The sequence below is a fragment of the Symphalangus syndactylus genome, chromosome 2 (genome assembly GCF_028878055.3).
Source record: "Symphalangus syndactylus isolate Jambi chromosome 2, NHGRI_mSymSyn1-v2.1_pri, whole genome shotgun sequence".
NCBI lineage: Eukaryota > Metazoa > Chordata > Mammalia > Primates > Hylobatidae > Symphalangus > Symphalangus syndactylus.
In genome coordinates, this window is record NC_072424.2 from 57,295,044 (window position 1) to 57,313,584 (window position 18,541).

At 33.3% G+C, this 18,541-nt stretch overlaps 1 protein-coding gene across 1 annotated transcript in view; it reads left to right on the forward strand.

Annotated features, from left to right (window-relative positions):
* The window catches only part of EYS (eyes shut homolog), a 2,088,383-nt gene that overhangs the window by 283,150 nt on the left and 1,786,692 nt on the right, over positions 1–18,541 (forward strand). The gene's annotated exons all lie outside the window — the stretch shown is intronic.

Genomic DNA, 18,541 nt, shown 5'->3' on the forward strand with positions numbered 1-18,541 from the left:
AGACTTGCATTTATGACTAATGAATTTGAAATTGTTCATGTCTTTATTTGACACTTCTTAACCATTAAATTTTAAATTATGGACATTTTCACTGAACACATGTTGAGGTTTCTGTTAATTTCTTTAAAAAAAGTCTGCTAAAGGAAGATATTATTAAATCTTTTTTGATATAAAATATGCAGATAAAATATATATTTTTAAATTACACTTTAAGTTCTGGGTTACATGTGAAGGATGGGCAATTTTGTTACATAGGTATGCCATGTGCCATGGTGGTTTGCTCACCCATCAACCCGTCACCTATATTAGGTATTTCTCCTAATGCTATCCCTCCCCTAGCCCCCCACCCCCAACAGGCCCCAATATGTGATGTTCCCCTCCCTGTGTCCATGTGTTCTCATTGTTCAGCTCCCACTTATGACTGAGAACTTCCAGAGTTTGGTTTACTGATTTTGTGATAGTTTGCTGAGAATGATGCTTTCCAGCTTCATCCATGTCCCTACAAAGGACATGAAATCATCCTTTTTTTTTTTTTTTTTTTTTTTATGGCTGCATAGCATTCCATGGTGTATATGTGCCACATTTTCTTTATCCAGTCTATCATTGATGGACATTTGGTTGGTTCCAAGTCTTTGCTATTGTGAATTGTGCTGCAATAAACATACGTGTGCATGTGTCTTTATCGTAGAATGATTATAATCCTTTGGGTATATGCCCAGCAATGGGATTGCTGGGTCAAATGGTATTTCTGGTTTTAGATCCTTGAGGAATCACCACACTGTCTTCCACAATTGTTGATCTAATTTACACTCCCACCAACAGTGTAAAAGCATTTCTATTTTTCCATAACCTCTCTAACATCTGTTGTTTCCTGACTTTTTAATGATCACCATTCTAAATGGCATAAGATGGTATCTCATTGTGGCTTTGATTTGCATTTCTCTAATGACCAGTGATGATGAGCATTTTTTCATATACCTGCTGGCTACATAAAGGTATTCTTTTGCGAAGTGTCTGTTCATATCCTTTGCCCATTTTTTGATGGGGTTGCTTCCATTTTTCTTGTAAATTTGTAAGTTCTTTGTAGATTCTGGGTATTAGCCCTTTGTCAGATGGATAGATTGCAAAATTTTTCTCCTGTTCTGTAGGTTGCCTGTTCACTCTGATGACAATTTCTTTTGCTGTGCGGAAGCTCTTTAGTTTAGTTAGATCCCATTTGTCAATTTTGGCTTTTGTTGCCATTGCTTTTGGTGTTTCAGATATGAAGTCTTTGCCCACGCCTATGTCCTGAATGGTATTGCCCAGGTTTTCTTCTAGGAGTTTTATGATTCCAGGTTTTAAGTTTAAGTCTTTGATCCATCTTGAGTTGATTTTTGTATAAGGAGTAAGGAAGGGGTCCAGTTTTAGTTTTCAGCATATGGCTAGCCAGTTTTCCCAACACCATTTCTGAAATAGGGAATCTTTTCACCATTGCTTGTGTGTGTCAGGTTTGTCGAAGATCAGATGGTGGTAGATGTGTGGTTATTTCTGAGGTCTCCATTCTGTTCCATTGGTCTATATATCTGTTTTGGTACCAGTACCATGCTGTTTTGGTTACTGTAGCCTTGTAGTAAAATTTGAAGTTAGGTAGCGTGATGCCTCCAGTTTTCTTCTTCTTGCCTAGGATTGTCTTGGCTATGTGGGCTCTTTTTTGGTTCCATATGAAGTTTATAGTAGATTTTTCAAATTCTATGAAGAAAGTCAGTGGTAGCTTGATGGGGATAACATTTAATCTGTAAATTACTTTCGGCAGTAAGGCCATTTTCAAGATATTGATTCTTCCTATCCATGAGCATGGAAGGTTTTTCCATTTGTTTGTGTCTTCTCTTATTTCCTTGAGCAGTGATTTGTAGTTTTCCTTGAAGAGGTCCTTCACAAAATGAAGGCAGAAATAAAGATGTTCTTTGAAACCAATGAGAACAAAGACACAACGTACCAGAATCTCTGGGACACATTTAAAGCAGCGTGTAGAGGGAAATTTATAGCCCTAAATGCCCACAAGAGAAAGCAGGAGAGATCTAAAATCGACACCCTAACATCACAATTAAAAGAACGAGAGAAGCAAGAGCAAACACATTCAAAAGCTAGCAGAAGGCAAGAAATAACTAAGATCAGAGCAGAACTGAAAGAAATAGAGACACAAAAAACTTTGAAAAAAATCAATGAATCCAGGAGCTGGTTTTTTGAAAAGATCAACAAAATAGATAGAAAGCTAGCCAGACTACTAAAGAAGAAAAGAGAGAAGAATTAAATAGACGCAATAAAAAACGATAAAGGGGATATCACCACTGATCTCACAGAAATACAAACTACCGTCAGAGAATAGTATAAACACCTGTATGCAAATAAACTAGAAAACATAGAAGAAATGGATAAATTCCTGGACACGTACACCCTCCCAAGACTAAACCAGGAAGAATTTGAATCTCTGAATAGACCAGTAACAGGTTCTGAAATTGAGGCAATAATTAATAGCCTACCAGCCAAAAAAAGTCCAGGTACAGATGAATCCATAGCCAAATTCTACCATAAGTACAAAAAGGAGCTGGTACCATTCCTTCGGAAACTATTCTGATCAATAGAAAAAGAGGGAATCCTCCCTAATTCATTTTATGAGGCCAGCATCATCCTGATAGCAAAGCCTGGCAGAGACACAACAAAAAAAGAGAATTTTAGGTCAATGTCCCTGATGAACATTGATGCAAAAATCCTCAGTAAAATACTGGCAAGGAGAATCCAGCAGCACATCAAAAAGCTTATCTGCCATGATCAAGTCGGCTTCATACCTGAGATGCAATGCCAGTTCAACATACGCAAATCAACAAACATCATCCATCACATAAAGAGAACCAATAACAAAAAGCACATGATTATCTCAATAGATGCAGAAAAGGCCTTCGACAAAATTCAACAGCCTTTCATGCTAAAAACTCTCAATAAACTAGGTATCGATGGAACGTATCTCAACATAATAAGAGCTATTTAAGACAAACCCACAGCCAATATCATACTGAATGGGCAAAAACTGGAAGCATTCCCTTTGAAAACTGGCAGATGACAAGGGTGTCCTCTCTCACCACTCCGATTCAACATAGTGTTGGAAGTTCTGGCCAGGGCAATCAGGCAAGAGAAGGAAATAAAGGTTTTCAAATAGGAAGAGAGGAAGTCAAATTGTCTGTTTTTGCAGATGACATGATTGTATATAGAAAACCCCATCGTCTCAGCCCAGAATCTCCTTAAGCTGATAACGAACTTCAGCAAAGTCTCAGGATACAAAATCACTGTGCAAAAATCACAAGCATTCCTATATACCAATAACAGACAAACACAGAGCCAAATCATGAGTGAACTCCCATTCACAATTGCTACAAAGAAAATAAAATACCTAGGAATACAACTTATAAGGGATGTGAAAGACCTCTTCAAGGATAAAATATTTTTATAGGAGTTCTATATATTACTTATTCAAAATCAGTTTGCTAGATAACATTTTCCAAGATATTCATGAAGTAAATGATTTCTATTTATTATTCTTTAGAATGTTTGGCTAAATTTAGATACTGCAAAGTTGTCGACTCTCTCAATTTATTTCCATTATGCTCTAGTATGTAAGTTTATCCTTGAAATTTAGGAGCCCCCTCAAATGCTTCCCACAAGCCCAGCTATTCCAAAGCACTGTTATAATATTTAAAATCTTATATGCTTTTGAAATCTTATTAAATTTGCTAAGTGTCTTTCTTGAATCATGGAGGAATAAACTTCAATGCTTTATCTAAAAAATGCAACTTACTGTAATGTTCAAAACTGATTTCTTTGGTACTTAAATTTTTTTAGCTGTTTAATTAAATGTTTGAAACTGATTTGGAGCAAGATGCAGCTAAATGTAGAGCATTCTGTTACTAAAATGTCAAAGCTTCCCTGCACCCTTAGATTCATTTTCAAAGTCATTCTTTAGAGACTTAAACATTTCTAAACTTTGAATGTTGATGAAAAGAAGCAAGAAAAAAAGCACATTATGCCATGTTACAATTTTTTCAATAATAGGTTTGTCACAACAAATTAGTTCCATTACTCTATAAGTATTTAAAATTATTTGTGAATTTTGCAGCTACAATTTTTATTTTAGTTGTGTGAATATCATGACTGATTTGAAGCAAAATATGAACTATGTGTGAACCACAATAATTTCCTATATTTTCTGCTCCACATTTTTCTATATTTGATCAAAACAATGTATTATGCCACTTACTTAACAAAATGTATATTTAAAATTTCACCGCAGGAACCAATAACTTTATTTTTGAATATTTTTTGCTGAATTCACAAATTCTCAATGGCACTACCAATATTGTCAGATGTTTTCTCTTTGACAGAATAAACTTGCAAAACTTTATTTTAATTTAATGAATTGGAGGGAAAAAGAAAACCATTACTGGAATTAACTGATTATCAATCTGAAGTTTCTGCTTTTATTAATATGGCTCACATTTTTTTCTTTTTTTTTTGAGACAGAGTCTCACTGTTTCACCCAGGTTGGAGTGCAGTGGTGAATCTTGGCTCACTGCAACCTCCGCCACCCAAGGTCCAGTGAGTCTCCTGTCTTACGCTCCCAAGTAGCTGGAATTAGAGGTGCATGCCACCACAGCCAGCTAACTTTTGTATTTTTAGTAGTGATGGGATTTCGCCATGTTGGCCAGGCTGGTCCCAAACTTTTGTCCTCAAGTGATTCACTTGCCTTGGCCTCCCAAAGTGCTGGAATTACAGGAGTGAGCCACCACGCCCAGCCCAAGCTGGCATTTTTTAACTGTAAGTGAAGTTTCCTACTAGCTGAGCTGACACTTTGACAACTATCACTTACTTTACTTTTTGTATGCACAGAGGAACTTGCAATAAAAAATGAGAAAAATAATTTTGGGACAGTCATTTGATATAAATGAAAAGACATGCTTCACAGAGTGATATGTAAGAAGACCTTCGGCTTATGCACCTAGCTCATCATCAGAAGACAGTCTTCTAAAATATTTACTAACATTTTTAAAAGTAGATGCTGATGATTGCTCAACTAATGTATGCATTCTGGTTTGTATACAGTCAGTAATGTCACTAATATCCTACAGTGGATCATTAATAGTGGCACAGTTTAGGGGCAACTACATATTCATCATTGATTTTCTAGGGAAACAAATTTGAAACTTAGTTTTATTAAAAAGTAAGTATTTATTGTAGAATAAGAAATGTTCATCAGTGCATAGTAAAATATGTAAATAGTTGTAGATTTATACCAAGGGCTGGCAAATTTTTCTTTAAAGAGTTAGATAGTAAATATTTTAGACTTCTTGAGCCTTATGGTCTCTATCACAATGATTCAACTCTGCTATTGTAGCATGAAAGCAACCATAGACAAACATAAATGTGTGGATTTCACTATATCAATAAAACTTTGTTTACAAAAATAGGTGGAAGGCCTTATTCAGCTCCCAGCTATAGTTCACTGACCACTGTTTTGTACCACACAATAATTGACCAAACCTCTATAGCAAGAACATACAGACAATTATCTATAAACCCTATGACAAAACTAGTAGCCTCAATTTTCCTCTCATATATAACATAGACATAACTCATAATTTCCTGTGGTTCCTACTGGCAGCCCAGAAACATTGTGCTGGAAGAGTAGCATTATTAGTAGCTTCTCTGCATACCAACTGAAATAAGGAGGAATTACCTCCTTTTGTCTGCTTGGGTCTTCAAAGTCCTACAAGCTGTCTTTGAATGATTGATACAATAAAATCTGCATCTGGAAAGCATTGGAAAAGAGAGGTGTGTTATCACTGGTTATATTACCATATTATCCTCATGTTAAAAATAATTTTCTGGTTATGTATAACTCTATATCTCACACTCCTGGAAAAGATGATGGCAGAATATAAAATACCAAGTGGTGATTTATCAAACTCATCCCTATTTGTTTTAGTGCAACCATAAATAATAGTACTTGGTTAAAACATCCAGGACAAATGGCATTTTAATATTTGGAGAGAACTGAGATACTTCAGCAATATTCTGTATTCTACCCCATGAGCATAAACTGGTGCTATCTTGAGCAAACTAGAATGATTACCCTATAAAGGTTTGGTAACTATAATAGGGTTTTTTTTTTTTTTTGCAATAGTTTGAGATGTACAGCCCATGCCAAACATGTACAGGAAGCATCACATTTAAAAGATGTATAAAATATGTCTATGTCTATCCATCGGATATGGCTTGACTGTGTACCCACCCAAATCTCATCTTGAATTCGCACATGTTGTGGGAGGGACCCGGTAGGAAGTAATTGAATCATGGGGGCACGTCTTTCCCATGCTGTTCTCATGATAGTGAATAAGTATCTGGAGATCCGATGGTTGTAAAAAAAAAAGGAGTTCCCCTGCACAAGCTCTCTGTCTTTGCTTGCTGCTATCCATGTAAGATGTGACTTGCTCCTCCTTGCCTTCCACCAGGATTGTGAGGCTTCCCCAGCCACGTGGCACTGTAGGTCCATTAAACCTCTTTCTTTTGCAAATTGCCCATTCTCAGGTATGTCTTAATCAGCAGCATGAAAACGAACTAATACACCATCTATCTCTTTATTTCATACATATTTTCTAATATTTTATTATTGGTTTCTTCAAAACTCTTCAGAAACCAGTATATGTATATTTTTCTACCATGATCAACTGTGCATATTAATATATATTATTTGAAATATGAGTCTGGATTCATAATCAATATTATGTTCTAATGAGCCATAGTAAAACTAGAGAAAATTAATATTCCTAATGCCCTATCAACCAGTGATTATTATAAAATTAGCCATTATGTCAAGTTCTCATTGCTCTTGAATTTCACTCCAAACAGAATTTTGGAATTTATGTCATTTGGAATATTATAGTTGTCATACCCAAAGCAGTTTAATAACCCACATCTAATGCAAATTTACATTAAGACTGCAAATAAATATGGTGTAGAGTGTGCCAATCATATTTCAAAACTTAAGAGCCCTTAGAAAAACAAATTCTTGATTTTTCAGATATCTCAAATATTGTGAAATAGAGTATAAATAAGAATCATTAGCCATAAGGTCAAACTTCAATTTCAAACATAAAAGTAAAATTAAGAATTAAAATATAATATAAAACCACATGAAAATGTATTCTTAATTGTAATCCCAAGTTTGAAATGTTATGTAAGATTTATGCATCCATTAGAAAGTGATTTATTCAAATTTTATAACTATAAGATTTATTGCTAAATTTTTAAATGTGTATTTTTGATCAACGCAAGGAAATGTTAAAATTATTATGCTATACACTATTAGTTAATGACACATTTCAAGTGTGAATTTGACATAGAAACAGGTGATTGTCAGAAAAACTGTTTTTAGTTTGACTAAATTAAAGCTACGATAGCGAGACTCTGTCTCAAAAAAAAAAAAAAAGCTACGATAAACAAATTTAGTTTCAAGATAGGAAAGTTTATTTGTAAGGATGCTGGGATGTTTGAATCCAAGATGAGTGATGTTAAAAAGGTTTTGCAATGGCATTCAATGATGGTAACTTCAGCTACCATTTTGGACAGATAACAAGAGATCCAATCTGACTAGTAGAGAATAGTGTAAAACATTTAGTTAGCAGTTTAGATCAGAGGGTAGACAGAATATTTTCCAATGTAAAGTACATATTTCTCCATTTGTGTAATCCTCACCAGTGGGTAGAATTTGTGAAGAATAGAATTTTGCTCATGGAAAGAAAAGCAGGCAGGAGCTAAATCAGATATAACTTTCTTCATTTTTAATAAGTGAACTTTAATCCTATTTTGAGACTCAATTCTGATAGAGTTTGGAAAATTAATCTCTGTCAATTTAACCCTATCTCTGACCCCCTGCCATGTAGAGAATTGAACTAGTCCTTGCTCTCATAAATGGAATTTTAAAACATAATGAAGTTACGTGAGCTGATAAGCACACATGTATAGTCAATGTTAAGGCTTAGTATTTATAAAATTTGGAATGATAATTTATGGCAAATGTTTAACACATGTAATAATGTAAATAATTTTTAAGGCATTGAATAGGCAGGTGTTTATATAAGCTTATTCTGGGTTGCTATTAGTTTTACATTGTCAAACTTTATTTTGTAGTGTTTTTCTTCTTGTTTCTGTAGTCACTGTGATAATTATTAGCATTGATGGTGACTGTTATTTCCAAACGCAGCGTAGTCCACAATAACACAACATTTAAAAGCAAAGGCTCTGTATCGATTACTAACATGAACAATTTCCTTTGCTACCATATTCCATCCAGATAAAGAACTGAATCTTCCTCTGAATCTTCCAATTAATTTCTTCCATTGTGATGAATCCTCCATAGATTTATTGTCAAAACATTATTTCCAAGTGTTCACCCTACTATAAATTGTCTCAAAATTGGGCTGGGTACGGTGGCTCACGCCTGTAATCCCAGCACTTTGGGAGGCCGAGGCGGGTGGATCATGAGGTCTGGAGATCGAGACCATCCTGGCTAACACAGTGAAACTCCGTCTCAACTTAAAAAAAAAAAAAAAAAAAACTAGCCAAGCGTGGTGGCGGGCACCTGTAGTCCCAGCTACTCGGGAGGCTGAGGCAGGAGAATGGCGTGAACCCGGGAGGCAGAGCTTGCAGTGAGCCGAGATCGCACCACTGCACTCCAGCCTGGGCGACAGAACGAGACTCCATCTCAAAACCAAAACAAAAACAAACAAACAAAAAATTGTCTCAAAATAGTTTGTGTCTACCAACAAGGTAGTGTATACTATACTTAATAAATAGTAATTATTGATAATTATGAGATCTCAGGATGCTAATGAAACTTTACTGCTTGTATTGAGAAATGAGAGTGTAAACTGATTATAAAATGAAAGACCTGAATGCTCAATAAAGCATATAATTTAGCTAAAATTATTAAACAGATATACATATATGCCAATTTGAATGTCTTTTTATTGTTGTTCAATGTGTAGAATACTTATTTTTTCCTTTTGCCTTTTTTGGTTCACAATTATATTTATAAGATACAAAGTGATATTTTGATATATCTATACAATATGTAAGGATCAAATCAGATTAATTAACTTATCCATCACTTCAAGCATTTATCATTTCTTTGTGTTGTGAACATTCAGAATACTTCCTTCTAGCTTTTTGAAAATATATAATAAATTATGGTTAACCACATTCACCTTACAATGTTGTAGAACACCATAAACCATTCCTTCTATCTAGCTATAATTTTGTATCCATTAATCAAACTGTCCCTATCCTCCTTTTCCCTACCCTTCCCAGCATCTAATATTCACAGTTCTACTCACTACTTCCATGAGCTCAAATTTTATTTAGTTCTCCCATATGAGTGAGAACATGCAGTATTTATCTTTCTGTGCCTGACCTATTTCGCTTAATATGATATCCTGCAGGTTTATCCATGTTGCTGGGAATGACAGGATTCCATTATTTTTATGACCGAATAGTATACCATTGTGTATATAGACCACATTTTCTTTATTCAAGCATCTCTCGATGGACATCTAGGTTGATTCCATATATTGACTATTATGAATAACGCTATAATAAATATGGGGGTTCAGCTATCCCTTTGGTATACTAATTTAATGTCCTTTGGTTATTTTTTTTAACTACTATTTAATATGCACCTTTCTTTTTATCAGAAAGTCCATAAAGTAGTAAATAAAATAGATAATCTCATCTCTATTTTACCATTTGAGGAAATGGCAGAAATATAATTTGGAATTATTTGACTCCAGTGATTTGATTGAAAATCAATATAATATGTTGCTTCTCTGGTTTATTCATGAAAATGTCAATGAACTATTTAATAATGTGGTAGTATCTGTGTATATTTATATAAGGCCCATAATATCCTGTAGTCATTGAAAGCCAATATGTCTCACTCACTCTGCCATTTTTAAGTTGTCTTTTTATTAGTGATATGTAGAAAAACTGTATATGTCCTGGATAGAAGTCACTTGTCATGTCTGCATATAATACAGATTTTTTTTTCTGTCTCTGACCTACCTTTTAATTAATTAATGAATTAATTTTACTTGTTTGAGATGGAGTCATGCTCTGTCACCAGATTGGAGTGCAGTGGCGCGATCTCAGCTCACTGCAACCTGTGCCTCCTGGGTTCAAGCGATTCTCCTACCTCAGCCTCCCAAGTAGCTGGGACTACAGGCACGTGCTACCACGCACAACTAATTTTTTTTTTTTTTGTATTTTTAGTAGAGACAGGATTTCTCCATTTTGGCCAGAATGGTCTCCATCTCCTGACCTCGTGATCCACCTGCCTTGGCCTCCCCAAGTGCTGGGATTACAGGCGTGAGCCACCACACCCAGCATACTTTAAAATTTTTTTCCATGTACTTTGATGAGCAAAAGTTTTCAATGTTAATAAAATAAATTTATCATTTTAAAACACATTTTGTATGTTTTGTGCCTTCTTTAGGAAACATTTGCATGTTCCAAAATCCCAAAGAATTTATCCAATGCATTCTTCTAGAAGACTTATAGTTTTAGCCCTCTGTTTAGGTTTACAATCCACTCAGTTAATTTTTGCATTTCATAGAAAGTTGGTTTAATTTTTTAATATATGGAAATACAGTTCAGCACCATGTGGCAAGTTTCTTTTGCCCATAGATTTGCTTGAGATCTTATCATAAATAAATTAAACATATATGTGTGTATGTCTAGTTCTGTAATCTCCCTTCTATTCTATTGGTCTATTTTTCTTTCTTTAGCCAATACTAGTGTTTCTTGGTTGTATATTTATATCAAACTTGAGGTTCTATAAAACAAATCTTCAGGCCCATAATATCCTGTAGTCATTGAAAGCCAATATGGCTCACTCACTCTGCCATTTTTAAGTTGTCTTTTTATTAGTGATATGTAGAAAAACTGTATATGTCCTGGATAGAAGTCTTTATTAAGATTGTTCTGACTATTCTACATCCTTTGCATATACATGTAAATCTTAGAATCCACTTGTCAATTTATTTTAAAAATTCTACCAGAATTTTAATTAGCCTCTTTTGATATTTGCCGAATATATGCCAAGGAGTTATTTGCCAAAATATCTGTTTCCTTTCTTTCTACAGTTACACGTATGGTAGATTAAGAATTCTCCTACTGGTCACTGAGGCTCTATTCATTTTAGTTCAACCATCTGTGGTCCTCTCACTATTCTACAGATTAGATAATTTCGTTGGATAAATTTCTGAGTTTACTCATGCATTCTATTTTTGCCTGGTTTTTGTTCGTTCTTAAAGGACTTTGTGCAGATTTCTGTGTGTTTTTATACAGAATTTTTGTAGTTTTTAGTGAGAGAGTTCATCTGAAAAAAGCTACACCACCAACACAGAATAGCAAATGTCAATGTGGCTTCCTCTCTCTTTTTCTTTTTAATTTGAAGAAATTATCTGTGTTTTCAGTGAAACAAGCAACTCGTCAGTGATTCTAAACAGGGCCCTTCCAAGTAGAAACAGTAATTTGGGATATTTAACTAAAATCAATTATGTATAATTAGGCATAAAGATCAATTTCTTGTAAAGTGGTCCTGACTTCACTATAATTTGGTAATTGTTTAAAAATGAAATTCACTAATATAAAATGAGGAAACCAGTAAATGGAGCACTGTCAAGAGGGTGAATTTAAGGGGAAAGAGAATTGAGTAGCATTTTTCATGTGTTTTTCTTAAGACTAAATGAACCAATTCATGTAAAATATTTGGTAAGCATTTAATTAATTTTAGCTTTTGCTACTTTTGTTATTGTTTGGCATAACGACTTCTCATTCAATTTTATTTCCACCCTTTTGTGAATATAGCCAAATCCAGTATCCTTTTTATGGCATTCAGGTGTTTATGTAATTTATGTCTATCTACTTTTATAAGCATTTTTCAATATTTTCTTAACCAATCATTTGCTCTAATCAACTAGTCTTAGTGATTGTGTCATAAACAAGCCATATACATTCATATTTTCTCTGCTGTCATTCATATTTTATATCTTCTCTAGAATGAAGTCTCTCTTCTTCTCCTTCACTTCTGCAAAAATCCACTTCCTTTACTCCTCCTACTGATTTGCAAAGTTCTTGACAGCAAAGCCTGTGATCGATTCAAATTTACAGCCCTATTTTACAGCACATAGAAGGTATTGAATAAATGTTTGATAATGAGGAGAGTACGAGATGTGGGGATGTTCTTAATCTTAAAAGAAGTTCAAAGTATTATCATTCTCTTCTGACAGACATATTTGAAAATAGGTATGACACAATTTTTTAGTCTGAAATCACAGAGTTATATTTGAGTACTGACATTCTTATGGCCATGTGTAGAATGAGAAGAATCACAGCTTTCTCTCCATATTTTATTAACACACAGAAAAAAGATTGAAAAATATATCACTTCTTAAAAATGAAATGTATGATTTGCTACAAATGGCCATATATATATGATACCTGCTTATTTTTGATTCAGAGTGTATTCAATTTTTATACTAACTGAAAATTACATGATTGCTTTTTTTGTTTTAAAAGTGAAAAAAATGTAATAACTGCCTTTAGCCTTGTAATATTGAATGCATCAGTTGGTTCCCCCTTGTAGAATGTTGAATTGGCTATCACTGGTGGCAGATGTTCTATACATCACAGTAATACTGGTTATATAATTGTGATAATTTTCCACTTCTAATTTGTCATTTTCAGTGATTTAAAAATCACTTCATGACTGCCTGAAAAATGACTGACGTTTTTCCTATATTAAGTAATTTCTGCTGGTAAAGTGTAAGTCTTTTAATGAGTTCTTGAATTCTGTTGAAGTCTGCATATTTTCATTCTGTGTTCAACTAAACAGGTGTGACAATTTATAGAACTCCATGTAGAAACATCTCTCTAATTACTCCATCTTGGGACTTAGAAATGTGTTTTATGGGGAAATGTCATAAGCTTATTTTTTAGATACAGGAACATTTCTGAACATATGGCTTCAACTTTTATTTAGTACAAAAACTTGAAAATGAAAATCTAGAAAGTTAAATTTAGAATGCATTTTACCTTTTCTCTGTGGGTAACCTTATTACTGTATCTTGTCTGTGATACTCAGTGATATTACAGTTTCAGAAGCTGGCTATAAAAGCACAATACCATAATTATTAAAGTGTCATCATCCTTTCAATAGATAACATACTGGATTTCTTAGAATGTTGATTTGATTAGCGTGAATAAAAATTCTAAATTTTTACAACCTACTTCATCATGTTCAGGCTTACCTTAATAACCCAATCAAATTCTTATTGTATAGGTTTAAAAGCAATTTTAGGCTGGGCACTGTGGCTCATGCCCGTAATTCCAGCACTTTGGGAGGCTGAGGCCAGTGGATCACAAGGTCAAGAGATCGAGACCATCCTGGCCAACATGGTGAAACCCCGTCTCTACTACAAATATAAAAATTAGCTGGACCTGGTGGCACGCGGCTGTAGTCCCAGCTACTTGGGAGGCTGAGGCAGGAGAATCACTTGATCCTGGGAGGTGGAGGTTGCAGTGAGCTGAGATCGCACCACTGCACTTCAGCCTAGCGACAGAGTGAGACTTTGTCTCAAAAACAAACAAAAAAAAAGCAATTTTAGATATGGCTTGTACTAAATGAACATTTCCTGATTCAAGATAAAGATTTGGAAATAATTAATATATTTTGAACTCAAATTTTGCCACAATTCAGGAGAATTTTCCATCAAGTTTAAAAGCAAATTTAAAAATAATCTGAGATAAGTGAATTAAATTAAGATGTACATATAAATATCTTAATGAGCAATCAATTTTGCAAATTGGGGGAAAAATGTAATTCCTTTTTCTGTCCTTTATGCATTAGATTTTATTCTATTGGTATTTGTTAGTCTATCTATGGTAGACCAACTCTGATGGCAGGGTATACTTGAAATTAGAGCTTTTAAGGAACATCTTTAACAGGGTTTATTCTGTTTGATAAAACAAATATCATGCATCATGGCAGATGAAGCCACCATTTGGTGTTTAGGACCCAAGGTTTCACTTCAGGAGCAGGGTTGCAAAAAACGGGAGCTTCTCTAATTCAATCATGCCTTTTTTGGCAAGTTACTTTTTTTAAAATTTTTTTTTAATGAGAGAGTAATCCTCATATCTTCTCCCTGACAAAATTTTACTTAAATAATTGCTCTTAAGAGTTGTTATACTTGTGTAATGAAGAGTATCATTGAGATCGTAAGAAATACAGAGTGAACATCATTTTTGGCTTACTGAAATCATGTAATCGGTTCTGTAATATTCCTTATTTATTATTTTCTGAGTCTAAGATTTTAAAAATGGAATAAATTTAATTACTCCATGAAGAGAAAGCTGAGAAAAGTGCTAATGTCTCTCTTTCTCTCTCTCTCCCTCTCTGTCTCTGTGTGTGTCTGTCTGTCTGTCGGGGGCATAAAAATTTATAAAATGAGTATATACTTTAGGTAAGGTAAACAACATATGTCAGATGATTTTTATTTCAGTTATTTTAAAACAGTTATTGACCAATGACTTTCTGAGTAAATCCCAGATGTTAATTTTAAAATGATGCCTTCTTATACTTTTCAGAATTTTTTCATAGAAAAGTAATTATCTGGCTACTTATCATTAACTAAATATACAATTATTTTCAAATAAATATACTTGACCACACAGAATTTTATTAGTATACCATTATGTGTAAATTTAGCCTATAATTTTGAATTTTCAGTTTATTTTAAAATTTTGAAATATTATTAATAAACTCATTGTTCCACTGGGTATATATAAAGACCACTGCTAGAAAGATTCAATGTAACTATTATTGAATAAATGAAAAGAAGTAGCTCTTTTATCTCACCTAATATAGTTTTTTTTTGTGACCCAAAACCAAAAACTACTTGTATATTTTTATTGTTTTGAACTCTGTACAATGTTTTCATACAAAGATGGCATTCAGTGATTTTAACTATGAGGAAATAAATACAATAACCACTAAGTGCTATATATATATAGACAGTTGGACTAGGAGGTGGTTATTTTTCCCAAAAGAGACACTATAATATTCAGAGTAAATTTATTTTGAATGCTGATAAAACACTTTTGTCTGAAAAAATCTGACTTTTATCAATAGCTGAAACTCTGAGATTTTAGTATATATTGCAAGCATATTTTTTTCTCTGTACCTTTGATCTATCTTCTTATCCTCAGCCAAAATGCAAGTCTCTCTGTTTTTGACATTCTCAGGAGCTCTCATTTCTTTCCTAACTTTTCCTCCTCTGTTGTTCACTTCCAGTTCTTTCAGCACTTTTAATTCTTAGTGCTCTTTCATCTTCACTTCTCAAAGTTTTTACTGGTCATCTGTTTCTGTGTAATAAACGAACCCTAAATGAAGTGTTTTAAAACAATGACAACATTTATTTTCATAAATCAGCAATTTTATTTTGATTTTGCTCTGATCATTGTCATTGCAAAGACTGGGTGCTGGAATTATCTAAAGATTGGTTCCTCACAAATCTGGAAGTTGATGCCAGCCATTGGCTTAGATGTTAGCTGATGCTATCTGTTGGAAGACTTACATGCTGACTTTCTACATAGCATTGGCTTCCTTATAAATGGTACTAAATTCCACAATAAACTTCAATAGAGACAGTGAGCTGTATTAACTTTTATGACTTATCCTCAGAAATCATACATTGTCATTCTCTGTATATTATATTTGCTGAGGATTTTATAGAAGCTCATTTAGGATAAAGGGGTGGAGAAAAGTCTTGAAGACCAATTTTGGTTGGAAATTTTGCTGAAGCTGTTTTTGATAGTCTACCGCACCGCACATTCTTTTTCTCTTTCTCCAGTTTGCTATAGAATCATAGAAAGCTATGCATTCTACCATGTACCATTCCCCATGGGGGTCATTATTACTTCCTCTAAGCTAACAATTGCATTTATGAAGCTATTGCTTTACACATATTATTGAAAATCTGCTTCTTCTTTGAGCTCCAAGTCACCTTGTATCAGCTTTGCTACTGCTTTTAGCTTTGTCATTTACTGTCTTCTTGGTTTCTCGTCATTAATTGATGGATACACATACTTGATAGTCTTTCTTTTCAAATACAAAGCTTGTCATCAGTATTTTAAAATCTTACTTCAAATTTTTTGATCTCCTTAACTGGGAGGAAAATCACAACCACTTTAATGTAGCAACTCATCCACAAAAATGCCGAGAACCTCATCATTACTCTAAAAAACACTGGGTCTTGTTATCCTTCTAGTTCTCTCTTTCTGAATCATTCTACATTTCCTTTCCTTTTTTTTTTTTTTTTTTTTTTTGAGACAGAAATCCCCTAACCAACATTGTTATTTTTCCTGTGGAGGAAATTTTATTTGCTGGGAAAAATATTTCTTTTTAAATTCAGGGACTTCAATGTCACCCCATATCTGCTGTTTATTAATCTTGTCCAAAACATTTAACTTTTCTGAAGCTAAATTTTTTCATGTGCAGTAGTTGGGTAAAAAACAAAAAAGAGCATTATTCTGAAGTTTAGTTAGATCTTATATCTAAAATATAAATATTGTGCTTAGCATCTAGATAGTACCAAATTATTAATTATTGGTTTTCTATTGCATAAATTTTTGTTCTTTAGTAATTAATCAAAACCCAGGTGTCACAGTTACTGACCACAGTTGGTGGAAATCCTAACATTTTTTATAGCTTTAAAAATACAGTGGCCTCTAGTCTCAGCACTACTGCCAGTACATTATTTCCATCTTTTCTTGGGTATTGACACAGTAACCTGTTTAATATTCTATTGCTTCTTTTTCAAATTCTCCAAGATTTTTGGGTTTGCTTTTTGTTCAGTTTCTCTTTCCTAAAGTTTTCCTTACTCCATCCTCATCAAGGAGAAATGACATATCAACTTTATCTATTCTTTAACCATACAGTCCCTTACCTTTTTTCTCTAGTTTTATTTGTTTGAATCTGTCTACATATAATAATAACATTCTGACCTGAATTTCTCTCCTTACCAATAGCCTGATGTAATATATTCACATGAATTTAGCACCATTGGATTCATTATTTGCTATATATTTTTTAATGTCTAAGAACCAGTGACTTAATTCTATTATATTACTTGATAGAAGTAGACTACCTATGAGAGTAAATTGTTTCATTTCATTAAACCGGTGTCATTGCTTATGAGAGCATAACCTAGGGACCTTAGGAGTTTGGACCCACCAGAGAGGATATACCAAATAAGAGCATATTATTAAAAAAAAACTATAACTCTTAGGAGAGAAACAATTTTATAAAGACAATATTTACAAGAACCAACCCAAAATAGTGAGTTTTAGATAAAATATGCCTAAATACATAAACCAGTTAATGAGATGGAGTGATGGCTCTCAAATACAGAAATATAAGTTGTTTAGTGTTTGACTTCCTTTCTCTTGCACTTTATCTCATCTGTAAATTTTTCCTGTCAGTCAAATCATATTTTTGTACAAATAAGACACTTTATATTTCTGTTTATGTGCTATATTATTGAATCCTATACTCTAGTGAATTCCAAATAATTTGTAAGTCATAATGAAGCGTTGTTCAAGAAATTGAAGGCATGTTATTCAAAAGCTCATCAAATTTGTAACTGCTTACATTAAAAAATTTTTAAGTTAAATTTGTCACAAACTTTTCCATAAGAATATGTATCTGACATTTTAATTGGTGTAGATATGGAAAATATAATTTGCAAAATAATTATAAAACATCTCCCGTTTTGTGATCATGCTAACATACTGCCTTCCAAGAGAAAACATGGATCTGCCAAACATACCCATATTCTTCCATGACGGTTATGTTTACTAGACATAAATGGCATTCAGACTTACAAAATATTTTGTTTTAATTACATTTCATCTTCAACATTGGTACACACTCCTTTATATGGATCTTCCAACTCTATGATTTCGTTTTTGAGAAATAATTAAACAAATACATATTCCAGTGTATCACATGATCCCCTTCAAAGTGCATGGAAACTGACAATATGATGTTAGTTTGTGTCCATAAAAAATGTACTGTTTATTCAGGCACTAAGTAATGTGAATTAAGCAAGATGAACAAATGCAATCATCTTCATATGAACTATATATAGAAAAGTTTAATACTATGAAACATAGAATAATCTAACCAAATTTCGTCTCCCATTTAGGTTCTATATTTAGTTTTTGAATATGTCTCATTTAAAAGGATAATGCCATGAAAAGTGTTATGAAATATAATTTAACATGACAATACCATGTTATCTTAAGGTTAAAATATCTTAAAATATTTTATTAGAAATAGAATAGTAATGGTAATTTACATAGTCACATGATTTCTATTGTGAACAAGAATACAAAT